Source organism: Scyliorhinus torazame, chromosome 20 (genome assembly GCF_047496885.1).
Source record: "Scyliorhinus torazame isolate Kashiwa2021f chromosome 20, sScyTor2.1, whole genome shotgun sequence".
NCBI classification, from domain to species: domain Eukaryota; kingdom Metazoa; phylum Chordata; class Chondrichthyes; order Carcharhiniformes; family Scyliorhinidae; genus Scyliorhinus; species Scyliorhinus torazame.
This window is the reverse complement of record NC_092726.1, coordinates 40,734,770-40,758,065: the sequence shown is the minus strand read 5'-3', so window position 1 is coordinate 40,758,065 and position 23,296 is coordinate 40,734,770.

Below are 23,296 nucleotides of genomic sequence, written 5' to 3'. Positions count from 1 at the left end.
AAAGAGGCTGAGAGAAAGAGGCTGAGAGAGAAAGAGCGTGAGAGAGAAGGAGGGTAGGAGAGGAAGAGGGTGAGAGAGAAAGAGGGTGAGAGAAAGAGGGTGCGAGAGAAAGAGGGTGAGAAAGAAAGAGGGTGAGTAAAAACCAGAGTGAGTAACTGGGTGAGAAAGAAGAGGGAGAGAGAGAAAGAGGGTGAGAGAGAAAGAGGGTGCTTGAGAAAGAGGTGAGAAAGAAAGAGGGTGAGTGAAAAAGAGGGTGAGAAATAGGGTGAGAGAGAAAGAGGATGAGGGAGAAAGAGGGTGAGAGAGAAAGAGGATGAGGGAGATTGAGCGTGAGAATGAAAGAGGGTGAGAGAGAAAGAGGGTGAGAGAGAAAGAGGCTGAGAGAAAGAGGGTGAGCGTGAAAGCGATCGAGACAAAGAGAGTGAGAGAAATAAAGAGAGAAAGAGATTGAGAGACAGAGTATGAGAGAAAGAGAAGGAAAGAGTGAAAGAGAAAGGGGGTGAGAGAGAAAGAGGGTAGGAGAAATAAGGTGAGAGAGAAAGATTGCGAGCGACAAAGAGCGAGGAAGAGTTTGAGAGAAAGTGGGCGATGAGACAAAGAGGGTGAGAGAGAAAGAGAGAATAGAGGTGAGAGACAAATAATATGTTGGAGAAAGAGGGTGGGAGAGAAAGAGTGACAGAGAGAGGGAGGGAAATAGAGTAAGAGAGAACGAGAGTGAGAGAGTATGAGGGAAAGAGAAGGAAAGAGTAAAACAAAAAGAGGGTGAGAGAGAAAGAGGGTGAGAGAGAAAGAGGGTGAGAGAGAAAGAGGGTGAAAGAGAAAATGTGGGAGAGAAAGAGGGAGGGCGAGAAAGTGGATGAGATAGAAAGAGAGTGAGAGAGAGAGAGAGGGTGGGAGAGAAAGAGGGTGAGAGAGAAAGAGGGTGAGAGAGAAAGAAGGTGAGAGAGAGAATGTGAGAGAGAAAGAGGGTGGGGAGTGAGAGGGGGAGACAGAAAGAAGATGGGAGAGAAACAGGGTGAGAGAAAGAGAGAAAAGAGGTGAGCGATAAATAATGAGGGAGAAAGAGGGTGAGAGAGAAAGAGGATGAGAGAGAGGGAGAGAACGAGGTGAGAGAGACAGAGGGTGAGAGAGAAAGAGGGTGAGAGAGAGGGTGAGTGAGAAAGAGAGTGAGAGAGAAAGATGGTGAGTGAGAAAGAGAGTGAGACAGAGTGTGAGAGAGAAAGAGGATGAGGGAGAAAGAGTGTGTGACAGAAAGGAAAGGGAAAGAATTAGAGTGACAGAAAGAGGGAATGAAATAGAATGTGTGAGACAGAGTCTGAGAGAGAATCAGTGACAGATATAGAGGTACAGAGAGAATGAAGATGGGAGCGAAAGAGGGTGTGAGAGAGAGGGTGAGAGAGAAAGAGGATGAGGGAGAAAGGGGGTGAGGATGAAAGAGTGTAAGTGAGAAAGAGGGTGAGAGAGAAAGGGTGAGAGAAAAAGAGGATGAGGGAGAAAGAGGATGAGGGAGAAAGAGGGTGAGAGAGAAAGAGGCTGAGAGAAAGAGGCTGAGAGAGAAAGAGCGTGAGAGAGAAGGAGGGTAGGAGAGGAAGAGGGTGAGAGAGAAAGAGGGTGAGAGAAAGAGGGTGAGAGAAAGAGGGTGCGAGAGAAAGAGGGTGAGAAAGAAAGAGGGTGAGTAAAAAACAGAGTGAGTAACTGGGTGAGAAAGAAGAGGGAGCGAGAGAAAGAGGGTGAGAGAGAAAGAGGGTGCTTGAGAAAGAGGTGAGAAAGAAAGAGGGTGAGTGAATAAGAGGGTGAGAAAGAGGGTGAGAGAGAAAGAGGATGAGGGAGAAAGAGGATGAGAGAGAAAGAGGAGGAGGGAGATTGAGCGTGAGGATGAAAGAGGCTGAGAGAGAAAGAGGTTGAGAGAGAAAGAGGCTGATAGAAAGAGGGTGAGAGAAAGAGGGTAGGAGAGGAAGAGGGTGAGAGAGAAAGAGGGTGGGAGAAAGAGGGTGAGAGAAAGAGGGTGAGCGTGAAAGCGATCGAGACAAAGAGCGTGAGATAAATAAAGAGAGAAAGAGATTGAGAGACAGAGTATGAGAGAAAGAGAAGGAAAGAGTGAAAGAGAAAGGGGGTGAGAGAGAAAGAGGGTAGGAGAAATAAGGTGAGAGAGAAAGATTGCGAGCGACAAAGAGCGAGGAAGAGTTTGAGAGAAAGTGAGCGATGAGACAAAGAGGGTGAGAGAGAAAGAGAGAATAGAGGTGAGAGACAAATATTATGTTGGAGAAAGAGGGTGGGAGAGAAAGAGTGACAGAGAGAGGGAGGGAAATAGAGTAAGAGAGAACGAGAGTGAGAGAGAGTATGAGGGAAAGAGAAGGAAAGAGTAAAACAAAAAGAGGGTGAGAGAGAAAGAGGGTGAGAGAGAAAGAGGGTGAGAGAGAAAGAGGGTGAAAGAGAAAATGTGGGAGAGAAAGAGGGAGGGCGAGAAAGTGGATGAGATAGAAAGAGAGTGAGAGAGAGAGAGAGGGTGGGAGAGAAAGAGGGTGAGAGAGAAAGAGGGTGAGAGAGAAAGAAGGTGAGAGAGAGAATGTGAGAGAGAAAGAGGGTGGGGAGTGAGAGGGGGAGACAGAAAGAAGATGGGAGAGAAACAGGGTGAGAGAAAGAGAGAAAAGAGGTGAGCGATAAATAATGAGGGAGAAAGAGGGTGAGAGAGAAAGAGGATGAGAGAGAGGGAGAGAACGAGGTGAGAGAGACAGAGGGTGAGAGAGAAAGAGGGTGAGAGAGAGGGTGAGTGAGAAAGAGAGTGAGAGAGAAAGATGGTGAGTGAGAAAGAGAGTGAGACAGAGTGTGAGAGAGAAAGAGGATGAGGGAGAAAGAGTGTGTGACAGAAAGGAAAGGGAAAGAATTAGAGTGACAGAAAGAGGGAATGAAATAGAATGTGTGAGACAGAGTCTGAGAGAGAATCAGTGACAGATATAGAGGTACAGAGAGAATGAAGATGGGAGCGAAAGAGGGTGTGAGAGAGAGGGTGAGAGAGAAAGAGGATGAGGGAGAAAGGGGGTGAGGATGAAAGAGTGTAAGTGAGAAAGAGGGTGAGAGAGAAAGGGTGAGAGAAAAAGAGGATGAGGGAGAAAGAGGATGAGGGAGAAAGAGGATGAGGGAGAAAGAGGGTGAGAGAGAAAGAGGCTGAGAGAAAGAGGCTGAGAGAGAAAGAGCGTGAGAGAGAAGGAGGGTAGGAGAGGAAGAGGGTGAGAGAGAAAGAGGGTGAGAGAAAGAGGGTGCGAGCGAAAGAGGGTGAGAAAGAAAGAGGGTGAGCGAGAAAGTGGATGAGAAAGAAATATGGTGAGAAAGAGGGTGAGAGATAAAGTGTGTGAGGGAGAAATAAGGTAAGAGAGAAAGAGTCATTGAGAAAGAGGCTGTGAAAGAGGGTGGGAGAAAAAAAGAGCGAGAAAGAGGGAGGGGAAAAAGAATATGAGAGAAAGAGTGTGAAAGAGAAAGAGGGTGAGAGAGAAAGAGGGTGAGCGTGAAAGCGATCGAGACAAAGAGAGTGAGAGAAATAAAGAGAGAAAGAGATTGAGAGACAGAGTATGAGAGAAAGAGAAGGAAAGAGTGAAAGAGAAAGGGGGTGAGAGAGAAAGAGGGTAGGAGAAATAAGGTGAGAGAGAAAGATTGCGAGCAACAAAGAGCGAGGAAGAGTTTGAGAGAAAGTGGGCGATGAGACAAAGAGGGTGAGAGAGAAAGAGAGAATAGAGGTGAGAGACAAATAATATGTTGGAGAAAGAGGGTGGGAGAGAAAGAGTGACAGAGAGGGAGGGAAATAGAGTAAGAGAGAACGAGAGTGAGAGAGAGAGTATGAGGGAAAGAGAAGGAAAGAGTAAAAGAAAAAGAGGGTGAGAGAGAAAGAAGGTGAGAGAGAAAGCGGGTGAGAGAGAAAGAGGGTGAGAGAGAAAGAGGGTGAGAGAGAAAGACTGGGAGAGAAAGAGGGAGTGAGAGAAAGTGGATGAGATAGAAAGAGAGTGAGAGAGAGAGAGGGTGGGAGAGAAAGAGGGTGAGAGAGAAAGAGGGTGAGAGAGAAAGAAGGTGAGAGAGAATGTGAGAAAGAAAGAGGATGGGGGAGTGAGAGGGGGAGAGAGAAAGAAGATGGGAGAGAAACAGGGTGAGAGAAAGAGAGAAAAGAGGTGAGCGACAAATAATATGAGGGAGAAAGAGGGTGAGAGAGAAAGAGGATGAGAGAGAGAGGGAGAGAAAGAGGGTAAGAGACAGAGGGTGAGAGAGAAAGAGGGTGAGTGATAAAGAGGGTGAGAGAGAAAGAGGGTGAGAGAGAAAGAGGGTGAGAGAGAAAGAGGGTGAGTGAGAAAGAGAGTGAGAGAGAAAGATGGTGAGTAAGAAAGAGAGTGAGAGAGAAAGAGGGTGAGAGAGAAATAAGATGAGGGAGAAAGAGCGTGAGGATGAAAGAGTGTGTGACAGAAAAGAAAGGGAAAGAATTAGAGTGACAGAAAGAGGGAATGAAATAGAATGTGTGAGACAGAGTCTGAGAGAGAATCAGTGACAGATAAAGAGGTACAGAGAGAACGAAGATGGGAGCGAAAGAGGGTGTGAGAGAGAGGGTGAGAGAGAAAGAGGATGAGGGAGAAAGAGGGTGAGGATGAAAGAGTGTAAGTGAGAAAGAGGGTGAGAGAGAAAGAGGGTGAGAGAGAAAGAGGGTGAGAGAGAAAGAGGGTGAGAGAGAAAGAGGATGAGGGAGAAAGCGTGAGGATGAAAGAGGGTGAGAGAGAAAGAGGCTGAGAGAAAGAGGCTGAGAGAGAAAGAGCGTGAGAGAGAGGAGGGTAGGAGAGGAAGAGGGTGAAAGAGAAAGAGGGTGGGAGAAAGAGGGTGAGAGAAAGAGGGTGCGAGAGAAAGAGGGTGAGAGAGAATGAGGGTGAGAAAGAAAGAGGGTGAGTGAAAAAGAGAGTAAGTGGGTGAGAAAGAAGAGGGTGAGAGAGAAAGAGGGTGTGAGAGAAAGAGGGTGCATGAGAAAGAAAGATGGTGAGAGATAAAGAGAGTGGGAGACAAAGAGGGTGAGCGAGAAAGAGGGTGAGCGAGAAAGAGGGTGAGAGACAAAGAGGGTGAGAGGGAAAGAGGGTGAGAGAGAAAGAGGGTGAGAGAGAAAGAGGGTGAGAGAGAAAGAGGGTGAGAGAGAAAGAGGGTGAGAGAGAAAGAGGGTGAGAGAGAATGAGGGTGAGAAAGAAAGAGGGTGAGTGAAAAAGAGAGTAAGTGGGTGAGAAAGAAGAGGGTGAGAGAGAAAGAGGGTGTGAGAGAAAGAGGGTGCGTGAGAAAGAAAGATGGTGAGAGATAAAGAGAGTGGGAGACAAAGAGGGTGAGCGAGAAAGAGGGTGAGCGAGAAAGGGGGTGAGAGAGAAAGAGGGTGAGAGGGAAAGAGGGTGAGAGAGAAAGAGGGTGAGAGAGAAAGAGGGTGAGAGAGAAAGAGGGTGAGAGAGAAAGAGGGTGAGAGAGAAAGAGGGTGAGAGAGAAAGAGGGTGAGAGAGAAAGAGGTTGGGAGAAAGAGGGTGAGAGAAAGAGTGTGCGAGAGAAAGAGGGTGAGAGAGAAAGAGGGTGCGTGAGAAAGAGGGTGAGATAGAAAGAGGGTGAGATAGAAAGAGGGTGAGAGAGAAAGATGGTGAGAGATCAAGTTTGTGAGGGAGAAATAAGTGAGAGAGAAAGTGTCAAAGAGAAAGAGGGTGACAAAGAGAGTGGGAGAAAAAAGAGCGAGGAAGAGGGAGGGGGGAAAGAATATCAGATAGAAAGAGTGTGAGAGAGAAAGAGGGTGAGAGTGAAAGCGAGCGAGAGAAAGAGAGTGAGAGAAATCGTGTAAGAGAGAAAGAGAGTGAGAGAGAGAGTATGAGAGAAAGATAAGGAAAGAGTGAAACAGAAAGGGGGTGAGCGAGATAGAGGGTGAGCGAGAAAGAGGGAGGGAGAGAAAGAAAGTGAGAAAGATTTTGAGTGAGAAAGAGGGTGAGAGAGAAAGGGGGAGGTAGAGAAAGATGATGAGAAGGAGGCTGAGAGATAAAGTGTGCGAGAGAGAAATAAGGTGAGAGAGAAAGAGCGTCAAAGAGAAAGAGGGTGGGATAGAGGGAGTGGGAAAAATATGAGAGAGGAGTGAGAGAGAAAGTGGGTGAGGGAGAAAGAGGGTGAGAGTGAAAGAGAGCGAGTGAAAGAGAGTGAGAGCAAGAGAGAAAGAGGGTGAGAGACAGAATATGAGAGAAAGAGAGGGAAAGAGTGAAAGAAAAGGGGGTGAGAGAGAAAGAGGGTGAGCGAGAAAGAGGGAGGGAGAGAATGAAGGTGGAAGAGAAAGATTGTGAGCGAGAAAGAGGGTGAGAGAAAGAGGGGATGAGAGAAACAGAGTGAGAGAGAAAGAGGGTGAGAGAGAAAGAGAGGTTAGAGCTGAGAGACAAATAATATGTGGGAGAAAGAGGGTGAGAGAGAAAGAGGGTGAGAGATAACGAGGGTGAGTGAGAAAGAGGGTGAGAGAGAATTTGAGTGAGAAAGAATGTGTGAGAGACGAATGGGGTGACAGAGAGTGAGAGTGAGAGAGAAATAGAATGAGACAGAATGAAGATTAGAGAGAGAATAAGGGTGGGGAAAATTGAGAGAGAGGGAGAAAGGGAGTGGGAGAGAAAGAGGGGTTGTGAGAAAGAGAGAGAATGAGTAAAAGGGGAAAGGGATGAGCGAGAAATAATATGAGGGAGAAAGAGATAGATAGAGTTAGAGGGTGAGAGAGAAAGAGGGTGAGCGAGAAAGAGGATGAGAAAGAAGGATGGTGAGAAAGAGGGTGAGAGATAAAGTGTGTGAGGGAGAAATAAGGTAAGAGAGAAAGAGTCATAGAGAAAGAGGCTGTGAAAGAGGGTGGGAGAAAAAAAGAGCGAGAAAGAGGGAGGGGAAAAAGAATATGAGAGAAAGAGTGTGAGAGAGAAAGAGGGTGAGAGAGAAAGAGGGTGAGCGTGAAAGCGATTGAGACAAAGATGAGGGAGAAAGAGGATGAGGGAGAAAGAGCGTGAGGATGAAAGAGGGTGAGAGAGAAAGAGGCTGAGAGAAAGAGGCTGAGAGAGAAAGAGCGTGAGAGAGAAGGAGGGTAGGAGAGGAAGAGGGTGAGAGAGAAAGAGGGTGAGAGAAAGAGGGTGCGAGAGAAAGAGGGTGAGAAAGAAAGAGGGTGAGTAAAAACCAGAGTGAGTAACTGGGTGAGAAAGAAGAGGGAGAGAGAGAAAGAGGGTGAGAGAGAAAGAGGGTGCTTGAGAAAGAGGTGAGAAAGAAAGAGGGTGAGTGAAAAAGAGGGTGAGAAATAGGGTGAGAGAGAAAGAGGATGAGGGAGAAAGAGGGTGAGAGAGAAAGAGGATGAGGGAGATTGAGCGTGAGAATGAAAGAGGGTGAGAGAGAAAGAGGGTGAGAGAGAAAGAGGCTGAGAGAAAGAGGGTGAGCGTGAAAGCGATCGAGACAAAGAGAGTGAGAGAAATAAAGAGAGAAAGAGATTGAGAGACAGAGTATGAGAGAAAGAGAAGGAAAGAGTGAAAGAGAAAGGGGGTGAGAGAGAAAGAGGGTAGGAGAAATAAGGTGAGAGAGAAAGATTGCGAGCGACAAAGAGCGAGGAAGAGTTTGAGAGAAAGTGGGCGATGAGACAAAGAGGGTGAGAGAGAAAGAGAGAATAGAGGTGAGAGACAAATAATATGTTGGAGAAAGAGGGTGGGAGAGAAAGAGTGACAGAGAGAGGGAGGGAAATAGAGTAAGAGAGAACGAGAGTGAGAGAGTATGAGGGAAAGAGAAGGAAAGAGTAAAACAAAAAGAGGGTGAGAGAGAAAGAGGGTGAGAGAGAAAGAGGGTGAGAGAGAAAGAGGGTGAAAGAGAAAATGTGGGAGAGAAAGAGGGAGGGCGAGAAAGTGGATGAGATAGAAAGAGAGTGAGAGAGAGAGAGAGGGTGGGAGAGAAAGAGGGTGAGAGAGAAAGAGGGTGAGAGAGAAAGAAGGTGAGAGAGAGAATGTGAGAGAGAAAGAGGGTGGGGAGTGAGAGGGGGAGACAGAAAGAAGATGGGAGAGAAACAGGGTGAGAGAAAGAGAGAAAAGAGGTGAGCGATAAATAATGAGGGAGAAAGAGGGTGAGAGAGAAAGAGGATGAGAGAGAGGGAGAGAACGAGGTGAGAGAGACAGAGGGTGAGAGAGAAAGAGGGTGAGAGAGAGGGTGAGTGAGAAAGAGAGTGAGAGAGAAAGATGGTGAGTGAGAAAGAGAGTGAGACAGAGTGTGAGAGAGAAAGAGGATGAGGGAGAAAGAGTGTGTGACAGAAAGGAAAGGGAAAGAATTAGAGTGACAGAAAGAGGGAATGAAATAGAATGTGTGAGACAGAGTCTGAGAGAGAATCAGTGACAGATATAGAGGTACAGAGAGAATGAAGATGGGAGCGAAAGAGGGTGTGAGAGAGAGGGTGAGAGAGAAAGAGGATGAGGGAGAAAGGGGGTGAGGATGAAAGAGTGTAAGTGAGAAAGAGGGTGAGAGAGAAAGGGTGAGAGAAAAAGAGGATGAGGGAGAAAGAGGATGAGGGAGAAAGAGGGTGAGAGAGAAAGAGGCTGAGAGAAAGAGGCTGAGAGAGAAAGAGCGTGAGAGAGAAGGAGGGTAGGAGAGGAAGAGGGTGAGAGAGAAAGAGGGTGAGAGAAAGAGGGTGAGAGAAAGAGGGTGCGAGAGAAAGAGGGTGAGAAAGAAAGAGGGTGAGTAAAAAACAGAGTGAGTAACTGGGTGAGAAAGAAGAGGGAGCGAGAGAAAGAGGGTGAGAGAGAAAGAGGGTGCTTGAGAAAGAGGTGAGAAAGAAAGAGGGTGAGTGAAAAAGAGGGTGAGAAAGAGGGTGAGAGAGAAAGAGGATGAGGGAGAAAGAGGATGAGAGAGAAAGAGGAGGAGGGAGATTGAGCGTGAGGATGAAAGAGGCTGAGAGAGAAAGAGGTTGAGAGAGAAAGAGGCTGATAGAAAGAGGGTGAGAGAAAGAGGGTAGGAGAGGAAGAGGGTGAGAGAGAAAGAGGGTGGGAGAAAGAGGGTGAGAGAAAGAGGGTGAGCGTGAAAGCGATCGAGACAAAGAGCGTGAGATAAATAAAGAGAGAAAGAGATTGAGAGACAGAGTATGAGAGAAAGAGAAGGAAAGAGTGAAAGAGAAAGGGGGTGAGAGAGAAAGAGGGTAGGAGAAATAAGGTGAGAGAGAAAGATTGCGAGCGACAAAGAGCGAGGAAGAGTTTGAGAGAAAGTGAGTGATGAGACAAAGAGGGTGAGAGAGAAAGAGAGAATAGAGGTGAGAGACAAATATTATGTTGGAGAAAGAGGGTGGGAGAGAAAGAGTGACAGAGAGAGGGAGGGAAATAGAGTAAGAGAGAACGAGAGTGAGAGAGAGTATGAGGGAAAGAGAAGGAAAGAGTAAAACAAAAAGAGGGTGAGAAAGAAAGAGGATGAGAGAGAAAGAGGGTGAGAGAGAAAGTGTGGGAGAGAAAGAGGGAGGGCGAGAAAGTGGATGAGATAGAGAGTGAGAGAGAGCGAGAGAGAGGGTGGGAGAGAAAGAGGGTGAGAGAGAAAGAGGGTGAGAGAGAAAGAAGGTGAGAGAGAGAATGTGAGAGAGAAAGAGGGTGGGGGAGTGAGAGGGGGAGACAGAAAGAAGATGGGAGAGAAACAGGGTGAGAGAAAGAGAGAAAGGAGGTGAGCGACAAATAATATGAGGGAGAAAGATGGTGAGAGAGAAAGAGGATGAGAGAGAGGGAGAGAAAGAGGGTGAGAGAGACAGAGGGTGAGAGAGAAAGAGGGTGAGAGAAAGAGAGGGTGAGTGAGAAAGAGTGAGAGAGAAAGATGGTGAGTGAGAAAGAGAGTGAGAGAGAGTGTGAGAGAGAAAGAGGATGAGGGAGAAAGAGTGTGTGACAGAAAAGAAAGGAAAAGTATTAGAGTGACAGAAAGAGGGAATGAAATAGAATGTGTGAGACAGAGTCGGAGAGAGAATCAGTGACAGATAAAGAGGTACAGAGAGAACGAAGATCGGAGCGAAAAAGGGTGTGAGAGAGAGGGTGAGAGAGAAAGAGGATGAAGGAGAAAGAGGGTGAGGATGAAAGAGTGTAAGTGAGAAAGAGGGTGAGAGAGAAAGGGTGAGAGAGAAAGAGGATGAGGGAGAAAGAGGATGAGGGAGAAAGAGCGTGAGGATGAAAGAGAGTGAGAGAGAAAGAGGCTGAGAGAAAGAGGCTGAGAGAGAAAGAGCGTGAGAGAGAAGGAGGGTAGGAGAGGAAGAGGGTGAGAGAGAAAGAGGGTGAGAGAAAGAGGGTGCGAGAGAAAGAGGGTGAGAAAGAAAGAGGGTGAGAAAGAAAGAGGGTGAGTAAAAAATAGAGTGAGTAAGTAGGTGAGAAAGAAGAGGTTGAGAGAGAAAGAGGGTGAGAGAGAAAGAGGGTGTGTGAGAAAGAGGTGAGAAAGAAAGAGGGTGAGTGAAAAAGAGGGTGAGAGAGAAAGAGGGTGAGAGAGAAAGAGGATGAGGGAGAAAGAGGGTGAGAGAGAAAGAGGATGAGAGAAAGAGGGTGAGAGAAAGAGGGTGCGAGAGAAAGAGGGTAGGAGAGGAAGAGGGTGAGAGAGAAAGAGGGTGGGAGAAAGAGGGTGAGAGAGAAAGAGGGTAGGAGAGGAAGAGGGTGAGAGAGAAAGAGGGTGGGAGAAAGAGGGTGAGAGAAAGAGGGTGTGAGAGAAGGAGGGTAGGAGAGGAAGAGGGTGAGAGAGAAAGAGGGTGGGAGAAAGAGGGTGAGAGAAAGAGGGTGCGAGAGAAGGAGGGTGAGAGAGAACGAGGGTGAGAAAGAAAGACGGTGAGTGAAAAAGAGAGCGAGTAAGTGGGTGAGAAAGAAGAGGGTGAGCGAGAAAGAGGGTGAGAGAGAAAGAGGGTAGGAGAGGAAGAGGGTGAGAGAGAAAGAGGGTGGGAGAAAGAGGGTGAGAGAAAGTGGGTGAGAAAGAAAGAGGGTGAGAGAGAACAAGGGTGAGAAAGAAAGAGGGTGAGTGAAAAAGAGAGTGAGTAAGTGGGTGAGAAAGAGGGTGAGAGAGAAAGAGGGCGAGAGAGAAAGGGGGTGGGAGAGAAAGAGGGTGAGTGAAAAAGAGAGTGAGTAAGTGGGTGAGAAAGAAGAGGGTGAGAGAGAAAGAGGGTGAGAGAGAAAGAGCGTGAGGATGAAAGAGGGTGAGAGAGAAAGAGGGTGAAAGAGAAAGAGGCTGAGAGAAAGAGGGTGCGAGAGAAAGAGGGTAGGAGAGGAAGAGGGTGAGAGAGAAAGAGGGTGGGAGAAAGAGGGTGAGAGAAAGAGGGTGAGGGAGAAAGAGGGTGAGAGAGAAAGATGGTGAGAAAGAGGGTGAGAGATAAAGTGTGTGAGGGAGAAATAAGTGAGAGAGAAAGTGTCAAAGAGAAAGAGGGTGAGAAAGAGGGTAGGAGAAAAAAAGAGCGAGAAAGAGGGAGGGGGAAAAGAATATCAGATAGAAAGAGTGTGAGAAAGAGGGTGAGAGTGAAAGCGAGCGAGAGAAAGAGAGTGAGAGAAATAGTGTAAGAGAGAAAGAGAGTGAGAGAGAGTATGAGAGAAAGATAAGGAAAGAGTGAAACAGAAAGGGGGTGAGAGAGATAGAGGGTGAGCGAGAATGAGGGAGGGAGAGAAAGAAGGTGAGAAAGATTTTGAGCGAGAAAGAGGGTGAGAGAGAAAGGGGGAGGTAGAGATAGAGGGTGAGATAGAAAGAGGGTGAGAGAGAAAGAGGGTGAGAGAGAAAGAGGGTGAGCGAGACAGAGGGTGACAGAGAAAGATGATGAGAAGGAGGCTGAGAGATAAAGTGTGCGAGAGAGAAATAAGGTGAGAGAGAAAGAGGGAGGGAGAGAATGAAGGTGCAAGAGAAAGATTGTGAGCAAGACAGAGGGTGAGAGAAAGAGGGGGATGAGAGAAACAGAGTGAGAGAGAAAGAGGGTGAGAGAGAAAGAGAGGATAGAGCTGAGAGACAAATAACATGTGGGAGAAAGAGGGTGAGAGAGAAAGATTGAGAGAGAGTGGGAGAGAAATAGAGTAAGAGAGAAAGAGAGTGAGAGAGAGAGAGAGAGAGTATGAGAGTAAGTGAAGGAAATAGTGAAAGAAAAAGGGGGTGAGAGAGAAAGAGGGTGAGGTAGAAAGAGGGTGAGAGAGAAAGAGAGTGAGAGAGAAAGAGGGTGAGAGAGAAAGAGGGTGAGGGAGAAAGAGGGTGAGAGAGAAAGAGAGAGAGAAAGAGGGTGAGTGAGAAAAAGAAAGGGAGTGAGGGAGGATGAGTGAGAGAGAAAGAGGATGAGAGAAAACAAAGATGAGAGAGAAAGAGAGTGGGAGAAAATGAGAGTGAGAGAGATAGAGCGGGAGTTAGAGAGTGCGAGCATGAAAGAGGGTGAGAGAGAATGCTAGTGGGACAGAAAGAAAAAGGGAAAGAATTAGAGGGAAAGAGAGATGGAATGAGAGAGAATTTGTGAGACAGGAAGAGTCTCAGAGAGAATCAGTGAGAGATAAAGAGGGACAGAAGGAACGAAGATGAGAGCGAAAGAGAGTGGAAGAGAAAGAAGGCGAGGGAGAACGAGAATGGGAGAGAAAGAGATGATAAAGAGTGACAATGAGAGTGAAAGAGACCGGTGGTGAGAGAAATGTGGATGAGCGAGACAGAGTAAAAGAGAAAGGGGCAGAGAGAAAGGGAGTGTCTGAGAGTGAAAGTGAAAGGGGGTGAGAGAAATGTGGGTGAGTGAGAAAGAGGGTGAGTGAGAAAGAGGGTGAGGAAGAAAGAGGCTGTGAGAGGAAGAGAGTGAACGAGAAACAGGGTGAGAAGGAATGAGGGTGAGAGAGAAAGAGAGGGAGTGAGGAAGAGGCTGAGGGAGATAGAGGGTGAGAGTGAAAGATGGTGAGACAGAAAGCTGGTGAGAGAGAAAGAGGGTGAGAGAAAACGAGGAGGGGTGAGAAAGAGGGTGAGAGAGAAAGAGGGTGAGAGAGATAGAGGGTGAGAGAGAAAGAGGGGGTGAGAAAGAGTGGTAGAGAAAGATGGGGAGAGAGAACGAAGGTGAGAGTGAGAGGGTGAGAAAGAGGGTGAGAAAGAGGGTGGGGAGAAAGAGGGTGAGTGAGAAAGAGGATGAGAGAGAAAGAGGGGGAGAGAGGTAATGAGAAAGAGGGTGAGAGAGAAAAAGAGTGAGAGAGAAAAAGGGTGGGAGAGAAAGAGGGTGTGCGAGAAAGAGAGAGAGAGAGAAAGTGAATGGGAGAGAAAGAGGGAGGGAGAGAAAGAGGGTGTGCGAGAGAGAGAGAAAGAAGGTGAGAGAGAAAGAGTGGGAGAGAAAGAGGGAGGGAGAGAAAGTGGATGAGATAGAAAGAGAGTGAGAGAGAGAGAGAGGGTGGGAGAGAAAGAGGGTGAGAGAGAAAGAGGGTGAGAGAGAAAGCGAGTGAGAGAGAAAGAAGACGAGGGAGAATGAGAATGGGAGAGAAAGAGATGATAAAGAGTGACAATGAGAGTGAAAGAGAACGGTGGTGAGAGAAATGTGGATGAGCGAGACAGAGTAAAAGAGAAAGGGGCGGAGAGAAAGGGAGTGTCTGAGAGTGAAAGTGAAAGGGGGTGAGAGAAATGTGGGTGAGTGAGAAAGAGGGTGAGAAAGAGGGTGAGAGAGAAAGAGGGTGAGTGAAAAAGGGGTGAGTGAGAAAGAGGATGAGAGAGAAAGAGGCTGAGAGAGGAAGAGAGTGAATGAGAAACGGCGAGATGGAATGAGGGTGAGAGAGAAAGAGAGGGAAAGAGAAAGAGGGTGAGAGTTAAAGAGAGTGAGAGAGAAAGATGGTGAGAGAGAAAGAGGGTGAGAGAGAAAGAAGAGGGGTGAGAAAGAGAGTGAGTGAGAAAGAGTGAGAGAGAAAGAGGGTGAGAGAGATAGAGGGTGAGTGAGAAAGAGAGTGGGAGAGAAAGAGGATGAGAGAGAAAGGGGGTGAGAGAGAAAGAGGGGGAAAGACAAAGAGGGTGAAGGAGAAAGAGGATGAGAGAGAAAGAGGGGGAGAGAGGTAGTGAGAGAGAAAGATGGTGGGAGAGAAAAAAGGGTGAGAGAGAAAGAGGGTGAGAGAGAAAGAGGGTGAGAGAGAAAGAGGGTGAGAGAGAAAGAGGGTGAGAGAGAAAGAGGGTGAGAGAAAAAGGGTGAGAGAGAAAGAATGTGAGAGAGAAAGAGTGTGAGAGAGAAAGAGGGTGAGAGAGAAAGGGTGGGAGAGAAAGAGGGAGGGAGAGAAAGTGGATGAGATAGAAAGAGAGTGAGAGAGAGAGAGGGTGGGAGAGAAAGAGGGTGGGAGAGAAAGAGGGTGAGAGAGAAAGAGGGTGAGAGAGAGAATGTGAGAGAGAAAGAGGGTGGGGGAGAAAGCGGGGGAGAGAGAAAGAGGGTGAGAGAGAGGGTGAGGGAGAAAGACAGCGAGATAGAGGGTGGGGAGAAAGAGGGTGAGAGAGAAAGAGGATGAGAGAGAAACAGGGTGAGAGAGAAAGAGAGAAAAGAGGTGAGAGACAAATAATATGAGGGAGAAAGAGCGTGAGTGAGAAAGAGAATGAGAGAGGGAGAGAAAGAGGGTGAGTGGGAAAGAGGGTGAGAAAGAGGGTGAGAGAAAAAGAGCACCCTGCCCACAGAGACAGTGACAGCTCCGTCATTGTCACTGTCTGCACCCTGCCCCCAGAGACAGTGACAGCTCTGTCATTGTCACTGTCTGCACCCTGCCCCCAGAGACAGTGACAGCTCCGTCATTGGCACTGTCTGCACCCTGCCCCCAGAGACAGTGACAGCTCCGTCATTGTCACTGTCTGCACCCTGCCCCCAGAGACCATGACAACTCCATCATTGTCACTGTCTGCACCCTGCCCCCAGAGATCGTGACAGCTCCGTCATTTTCACTGTCTGCACCCTCCCCACCAGGGACAGTGAAAGCACCGTAATTTTCATGTTCTCCCTCTGTCTGGGTTCCCTCCGGGTGCTCCGGTTGCCTCCCACAGTCCAAAGATGTGAAGGTTATTTGGATTCACCATGATAAATTGCCCCTCAGACTCCAAACAGGTTTGGTGGGGGTTGTGAGCTTGGATAGTTCTTTCCAAATGCTGTTGCAGACTCGATGGGCCGAATGGCCTCCTTCTGCACTGTAAATTCTATGATTATCATATTTAGTAATCTCCAAACATTCGCCAACAATTGCCTTCCCTTCACAATCCCCGACTGGTCTTCCGCTCACACCCTCGAAACGTGAGGCCAGGATCATGGCCAACAAGGTAGTGCCCACATTTAATAGCAATATTGGTCACTGGGACCCACACTGCTCCGAATCATTAACTTTCTTCAGTCTTAGGGATCTGAACACCTGCGATATTGTTGGGTGGAGCTCCCCCTTTTCCCTCGCTTCATTATATGCTCCCACCTGCAGGGGCCCCAGATCCCCCCATATTTCTTGTAAAATTCTACAGGATACCCACCCGCGCCTAGGGTTTTCCATGCCTGCATCGCCCCCATACCCTCCACCAGTCTAATGGGGGGCCCGCAGCCTCTGCAGCAGGCCCTCCTCCACCCTTGGGGAAGTCCAACCCATCCAGGAATCACTGCATCCCCCCCCCCCCCCCCACCCACACACGATTGGGGGCTCCAATTAATAAAGCCTCCTTTATTAGACTTGACCCTGCCCCCAGAGTAAGACTGGAGTAAGACTGCTCAAATACCCCGTTCACCCCCACCAGGCCCAATACCACTCCACCGTTACCGTCCTTCTGCCGACCAGTCTCCCTCGCTGCCTCCTGCTTCCCGAGTTGGTCAGCCAGCATCTTACTAGCCTCAGTCAGGCCTTCACCTCCTTTCAACAAAACATCCACCCTACAACTGGGGAAAAGGTCTCAAAAAAACATCTCGAACGGGAGCTGCCAAATGTGCGAACACTCACTCCATGGCTGCCACTGGAAGTCGCAGAAATGGAAATAATTCGACAGAAATAAAAATGAGGTGAAGGTGGAGGAGACTGCTGAACTCCATCCGGAAGGCTCTAACGTGCTTAAGTGGAAGATGAGATGCTGTCCCTCCAGTTTGCACTGGGCTTCACTGGAACATTGTAGTTGGCCAAGGACGGACATGTAGACGTGAGCGCAGGAGGGTGAGTTGAAATGTCAGGTCAACCTCCTTCGTTCCAGTGAGAACAAACCGAGTTTATTCAACCACTCCTCATAGCCAATGCCCTTGCCTGGTATGGAGGGCATTAGCTATGAGGAGCGGTTGAATAAACTCGGTTTGTTCTCACTGGAACGAAGGAGGTTGAGGGGAGACCTGATCGAGGTCTACAAAATTATGAGGGGCATAGACAGAGTGGATAGTCAGAGGCTTTTCCCCAGGATAGAGGGGTCAATTACTAGGGGGCATAGGTTTAAGGTGAGAGGGGCAAGGTTTAGAGTAGATGTACGAGGCAAGTTTTTTACACAGAGGGTAGTGGGTGCCTGGAACTCGTTACCGGAGGAGGTGGTGGAAGCAGGGACGATAGTGACATTTAAGGGGCATCTTGACAAATACATGAATAGGATGGGAATAGAGGGATGCGGACCCAGGAAGTGTAGAAGATTGTAGTTTAGTCGGGCAGCATGGTCGGCACGGGATTGGAGGGCCGAAGGGCCTGTTCCTGTGCTGTACATTTCTTTGTTCTTTGTTCAGGTCTGGGTCCTGCTTGCGGATGAACCGGGGTGTCCTGCGGTCACCCAGTCTGCGTTTAGTCTCTCCAATGTAAACTGCTGTGGTATGTATATGTTCAAGAAATCATACGGACTCGAAGCAAAACTTTTTCTCTCCCCACAGAAGTTGCCAGACTTGTTGAATTTTTGAACCAGCATTTTAAATTATATCATAGAATTGACAGTGCAGAAGGAGGCCATTCGCCCCATCGAGTCTGCACCGGCTCTTGGAAAGAGCACCCTCCCCAAAGTCAACACCTCCACCCTATCCCCATAACCCAGTAACCCCACCCAACACTAAGGGCAATTTTGGACACTAAGGGCAATTTATCATGACCAGTCCACCTAACCTGCACATCTTTGGACTGTGGGAGGAAACCGGAGCACCCGGAGGAAACCCACGCACACACGGGGAGGATGTGCAGACTCCGCACAGACAGTGACCCAAGCCGGAATCGAATATGTTACCTTTCCTCAATCCACAATATTTTGCTTTGAACTTATCGATTTGCTAATGACACAACGTTTGAGAGAAGCAATTTCTCCTTAACTGTTTTAAATCAGAGACCTAACACCATGCTCACTCGCTCTGGTCAGCATCACAGCAGCAAGTTACTGATCTACCTCAACCTTCTCAATGTCTTTCATCATCTTATATACCTCAATTAAATTTCCTGTCATTCATGTAAACCCGAGAGTGTAGGACTACACTGCTCAATCTCAATGAGGGGGAGAGCTGACTGATGGTGGTTTAACCTGAGGATCACCACACCTGGGCTGATATGGGAATTGAACTCACAGCTGCTGGCCTCGCTCCGCATCGCAAACCAGCCGTCCGCCAAGTGAGCTAAACCAGTCCCCAATGTTTGACGTGCGGAATTGCGATATTTAAAAAAAAATGTTAAGTACCCAATTCATTTTTTCCAATTAAGGGCCAATTTAACGTGGCCAATCCACCTAGCCTGCACATCTTTGGTTTGTGGGGGCGAAACCCACGCAAACACGGGGAGAATGTGCAAACTCCACACAGATAGTGACCCAGAGCCGGAATCGAACCTGGAATCTTGGCGCCGTGAAGCAGCAGTGCTAACCCACTGCACCACCGTGCTACCCTGGAATTGAGATATTGATGCCATCGGAAAGACATGATTGAGGGACGGGCAGGAACATTGCAGGCATAGAATCGTCTGCAAAAGCACAGGAATGTGGTGTTATTAATTCAGGAGTCAGTTACTGCAGTAAGAGGGGTTTTGAGCAGTCCTTAGGAATAAAAAGGGAGCAGTCTGGGAGTGCATTGCCAGCTCCCGAACAGTCAGTGGGGAATAGAGCAGCAGACCTGGACAATTCACTGAGGGGTGTAAAAATAATAATAGGGGATTTCAACTTCCCCCAATAATAATTGAGATAGAGTGTAAAGAGTTTAGAGGAGGACGAATTCTTGAAATATATTCAAGTGAGCTTTTTATGTCAATTTGCAGAAGCCCCAACAGGAGGCAGCTCATTGCTCAATCTAGTTCTGGGGAACAAAGCTGAACAGGTGTTCAAGGTAGCAGTAGGGAGCACCTTGGTGACAGCGAGCACAACATAGTACCTATTTAAGTTTGTTATGGAAAAGGAAAAAGATGGTCTGCAAAATAAGTTTTGGATTGGGAGAGGCAGATTTTATTAGAATAAGGCAGCATCTGGCCAAAGTAGACTAGGACCAGCTTCATGTGGGGAGACCTATAGCAGATCAGTGGAGGGTGTTCAAAACTGAAATGGGGACAGTACACGCCCAACATGTTCCCTTTCGGGTGAATGTAGGAGGAACAAGCCCACGAACCCTGGAAGCAACAGAATATTCAGGACTGGATGTCTCGGAATATTCAGGACTGGATAAGAAAGAAAAGTGAGGTTTTTCACAGGTACACGTGAAGCAGATCAGCGGCCTAACTGGAAAGTGCGGGGGGGGGGGGTTAAGGAATCAGTCGGGAAAGCAGAGAGGAGGATTAGGGAGAATCCCAAAATATACTCTCAGTACATTGAGTGGAAAAAAAGGAGAGAGAAAGAGTAGGGCCTATTCAGGACCAAGGGGTCCACGGAGCCGGAGGACATTCGTAGGGTGTTGAATAAGGTCTTCCCTCGTGAGGAGGATGTAGGTATGGAATTCAGTGTGAGAGACTGTGAGGTTCTTGAACTGTTTGACATACGGAGTGAGGAGACATTGGAGGTTTTGGTGGATTCGTCCCTCGGACTGATCTGTTCCCTATAAGAACACTATTCACGACACCCTATGCTGCTCTTGCTCATGTATTGCTTGTTTGGTCCTTGTTCAACACTGTAACCAATCACTGTTTTGTCGATGTACCATTTGTCAATGTACTATGTCAATTATTCTTTTGTCTGCTATGTGCGTACTGTGTACATTTAATTGGCCGCAGAAAGATACATTTCATACTGTACATGTGACAATAAATCAAAACAATTAATCAACAAATCCTGAGGTTTGGATGAGTTGTATCCCAGGCTGCTGTAGGAGGCCAGGGAGAAATTACAGGGGCTCCGAGCCAAATTTTTAACTCCTCTCTGGCTACAGGAGAGGGGTCTAGAGGACAGTTAATGTGTTTCCACTTTTCAAGAAAGGTAGTGGAGACACATCAGGGAATCATGCCCAGCGAGACTCACGTCAGTGATATGGAAAGTATTGGAGGAATTTCTGAAGGATAAAATTCATCTCCACATGGAAAAGTCAGCTCCACAAGGCAGTGTCAGAGGGAGGTCATACCTAATGAATTTGATTGAATTTTTCAAGGAGGTGATAGAGTGTGTAGATGAGGGTAGTATTATTGATGTCGTTTATATGAACTTCAGCAAAGCCTTTGACAAGGTTGCACATGAGAGATGGATAAAGTTAAAAGCACATGGGATCCAGGATAACTTGGTAAGTTGGATTGAAAACTGGCTTATGGAGAGGAGACAGAGTGTGGTGGTAGAAAGCTGTTTTGGGTGACTGGAGACTGGTGTCCAGAGGAATACCACAGGGATCAGTGCTTTGTCCCTTATTGTTTGTCATATGGATCGTAGGGTCTTTGTACACATGTCCTTGAAGGCGGCAGGACAGGTTAATAGGGGAGTTAAGAATATATACGGGGCAGTTGTCTTTTTGAGTTGCGGCATAGAACATAAGAGTGGGGAGCTTATGCAAAGAACAAAAAGTACAGCACAGGAACAGGGCCTTCGGCCCTCCAAGCCTGCGCCAACCATGCTGGGTCCATTTCTCTCTATTCCCATCCATTCATGTATTTGAGAAGACACCCCTTAAACGTCACTATCGTCCCTGCTTCCACCACCTCCTCCGGCAGCGAGTTCCAGGCACCCACCACCCATTGTGTGAAAATTTCCATTACACATCTCCTGTAAACTTTGCCCCTCGCATCTTAAACCTATGCCCCCTCGTAATTGACTCTTCCACCCTGGGAAAAAGCCTCTGACTATCCACTCTGTCCATGCCCCTCATAATTTTGTAGACTTCTGTCAGATTGCCTCTCAACCTCCGACGTTCCAGTGAGAACAAACCGAGTTTATTCAACCTCGCCTCATAGCTAATGCCCTCCATACCAGGCAACATCCTGGTAAACCTCCTCTGCACCCTCTCCAAAGCCTCCACATCCTTCTGGTAGTGTGGAGACCAGAATGGAACGCTATACTTGAAGTGCGGCCTAACATAGTTCTATGCAGCTGCAATATGACTTGCCAATTCTTATACTCAGTGCCCCGGCCAATGAAGGCAGACATGCCGTATGCCTTCTTGACCACCTTCTCCACCTGCGTTGCCCCTTTCAGTGACCTGTGTGCATACACCCAGATACCTCTGCCTGTCAATACTCCTAAGGGTTCTGCCATTTACTATATATTTCCCACCTGTATTAGATCTTGCAAAATGCACAACCACATTTCATAAGTTCATAAGATATAGGAGAAGAATTAGGCCATTCGGCCCATCGAGTCTGCTTTGCCATTCTATCATGGCTGATATGTTCCTCATCTGCTACCTACAATGTTACAGACTAAGAGCTGGATTGCAAAATCAGCCAGAGCATCTCCTCCCTAGGACACATGACCTAGGAGCGGGAGTAGGCAATTTAGCCTCCCTCAATGTGATCATGGCTGATCCCATCCTGGCCTCAACTTCACCGTCCTGCCCGTTCTCCAGAACCCTTTAATCCATGACCAAATAAAAAGCTGTCAAACACCTCCTTAAATTTACTGACTGTCCCAGCATCCACCGCACTCTGGGGTAGCGAATTCCACAGATTCACAACCCTTTGGGAGAAATAGTTTCTCGTCAAATCTATTTGAACTTTTCTACCTCTTATCCTAAGACTATGAAGTCTCGGTCTAGAATGCCCCGCAAGAGGAAGCATATGTTCCCCGTCTACTTTATCCATGCCATTTATCATCTTGTAGACCTCAATTAGATCTCCGCTCAATATTCTAAACTCTCGAGAGTATCGGCCCAAACTGTTCAATCTCTCCTCATCCGACAAACCCCTTGTCTCTGGGATCAATCTAGTGAACCCCCTCTGAACTGCCTCCAATATAACTCCATCTGTCCTGAAATAAGTGGACCAAAACTGTGCACAATATTCCAGATGTGGCTTGCAGATATGGTCCGGATTAAACGCCATCTGCCATCTCTCCGCCCAAGTCTCCAAACGATCTAAATCCTGCTGTATCCTCAGACAGTCCTCATCGCTATCCGCAATTCCACCAACCTTTGTGTCGTCTGCAAACTTACTAATCAGACCAGTTACATTTTCCTCCAAATCATTTATATTTATTACAAACAGCAAAGGTCCCAGCACTGATCCCTGTGGAACACCATTGGTCACAGCCCTCCAATCAGAAAAGCATCCTTTCATTGCTACTCTCTGTCTTCTATGACCGAGCCACCTTACCAGCTCACCTCTGATCCCGTTATGTTGGAGGGGGCCTGATTGATGTTTACAGGATTATGAGGGCAACGGTTAGGAAGCAGCTGTTTCCATTAGTTGAAGGGCCAATAACGAAGGGCCATTGATTTAAGATGGGGCAGGAGATTTAGAGCGAATAGGAGGAAAGTCTCGTCAGCCAGACGGTGGTGGGAGTCTGGAATGTGCTGCCCAGGAGGCAGGAAATCTCACAACATTTAACCAGGAAGTGGATGAAATGTCACAACTTTCAAGGCTTTGGGCCTAGTGCTGGGAGGTGGGATTAGTGTAGGTGCGTTGTGGTCCAGTTGGTGCAGACTCAAAGGGCCTGTTCTATACTGTATGACTCGAAACCTATCACAAAGGTTTTTCCTCTCAAAACTATCGTCCGAGAAACCACATACATCGCTCCCACTTGGAGAAACCTTATCGCGGAAAGAAATAAACCAGACCATATTTTCAGAGTTCAATCAGGTTTTAACACTGGGATCCGTGGGAGAAATGATAGTGAGCAAACGGCACAGACACTGCAGGAAGCTGGTGAATGGTCCTCACAGGGGCTCCTCGACACGGTCTCCTTCCAACCTCTCAGGGAGCCGCTGCTCCTGGAGAACAGGATGGGCACCATCCTCCTCAGCAGTTTGCAGGGCTGGCTCCCCATCTTCCCACGGCTTCTCCTCATCCTCCGACTGGTCCGAATTCTCGTCCTCCAGGTACCGGTAGCCACGCACCTTGTGCCGAGGTTTGGGGATGCGGGGAATGCGGAATGGGACTTGCCGCAGCAGTTTGTGCTCCATCCACAGGTACGAGAGCACGGCAATGACCAGAGTGACCAAGAGGATCGATAATTTCACCTGAATCAACACATCTAACACGTTAGATTGAGAATAAATCTCCCACTACACTGTCCGTATCAAACACTCCCAGGACAGGTACAGCACGGGGTTAGATCCAGAGTAAAGCTCCCTCTACACTGTCCCCATCAAACACTCACAGGACAGGTACAGCACGGGGTTAGATACAGAGTAAAGCTCCTTCTACACTGTCCCCATCAAACTCTCCCAGGACAGGTACAGCACGGGGTTAGATACAGAGTAAAGCTCCCTCTACACTGTCCCCATCAAACACTCACAGGACAGGTACAGCACGGGGTTAGATACAGAGTAAAGCTCCTTCTACACTGTCCCCATCAAACTCTCCCAGGACAGGTACAGCACGGGGTTAGATACAGAGTAAAGCTCCCTCTACACTGTCCCCATCAAACACTCCCAGGACAGGTACAGCACGGGGTTAGATACAGAGTAAAGCTCCCTCTACACTGTCCCCATCAAACACTCCCAGGACAGGTACAGCACGGGGTTAGATACAGAGTAAAGCTCCCTCTACACTGTTCCCATCAAACACTCCCAGGACAGGTACAGCACGGGGTTAGATACAGAGTAAAGCTCCTTCTACACTGTCCCCATCAAACTCTGCCAGGACAGGTACAGCACGGGGTTAGATACAGAGTAAAGCTCCCTCTACACTGTCCCCATCAAACACTCCCAGGACAGGTACAGCACGGGGTTAGATACAGAGTAAAGCTCCCTCTACACTGTTCCCATCAAACACTCCCAGGACAGGTACAGCACGGGGTTAGATACAGAGTAAAGCTCCTTCTACACTGTCCCCATCAAACT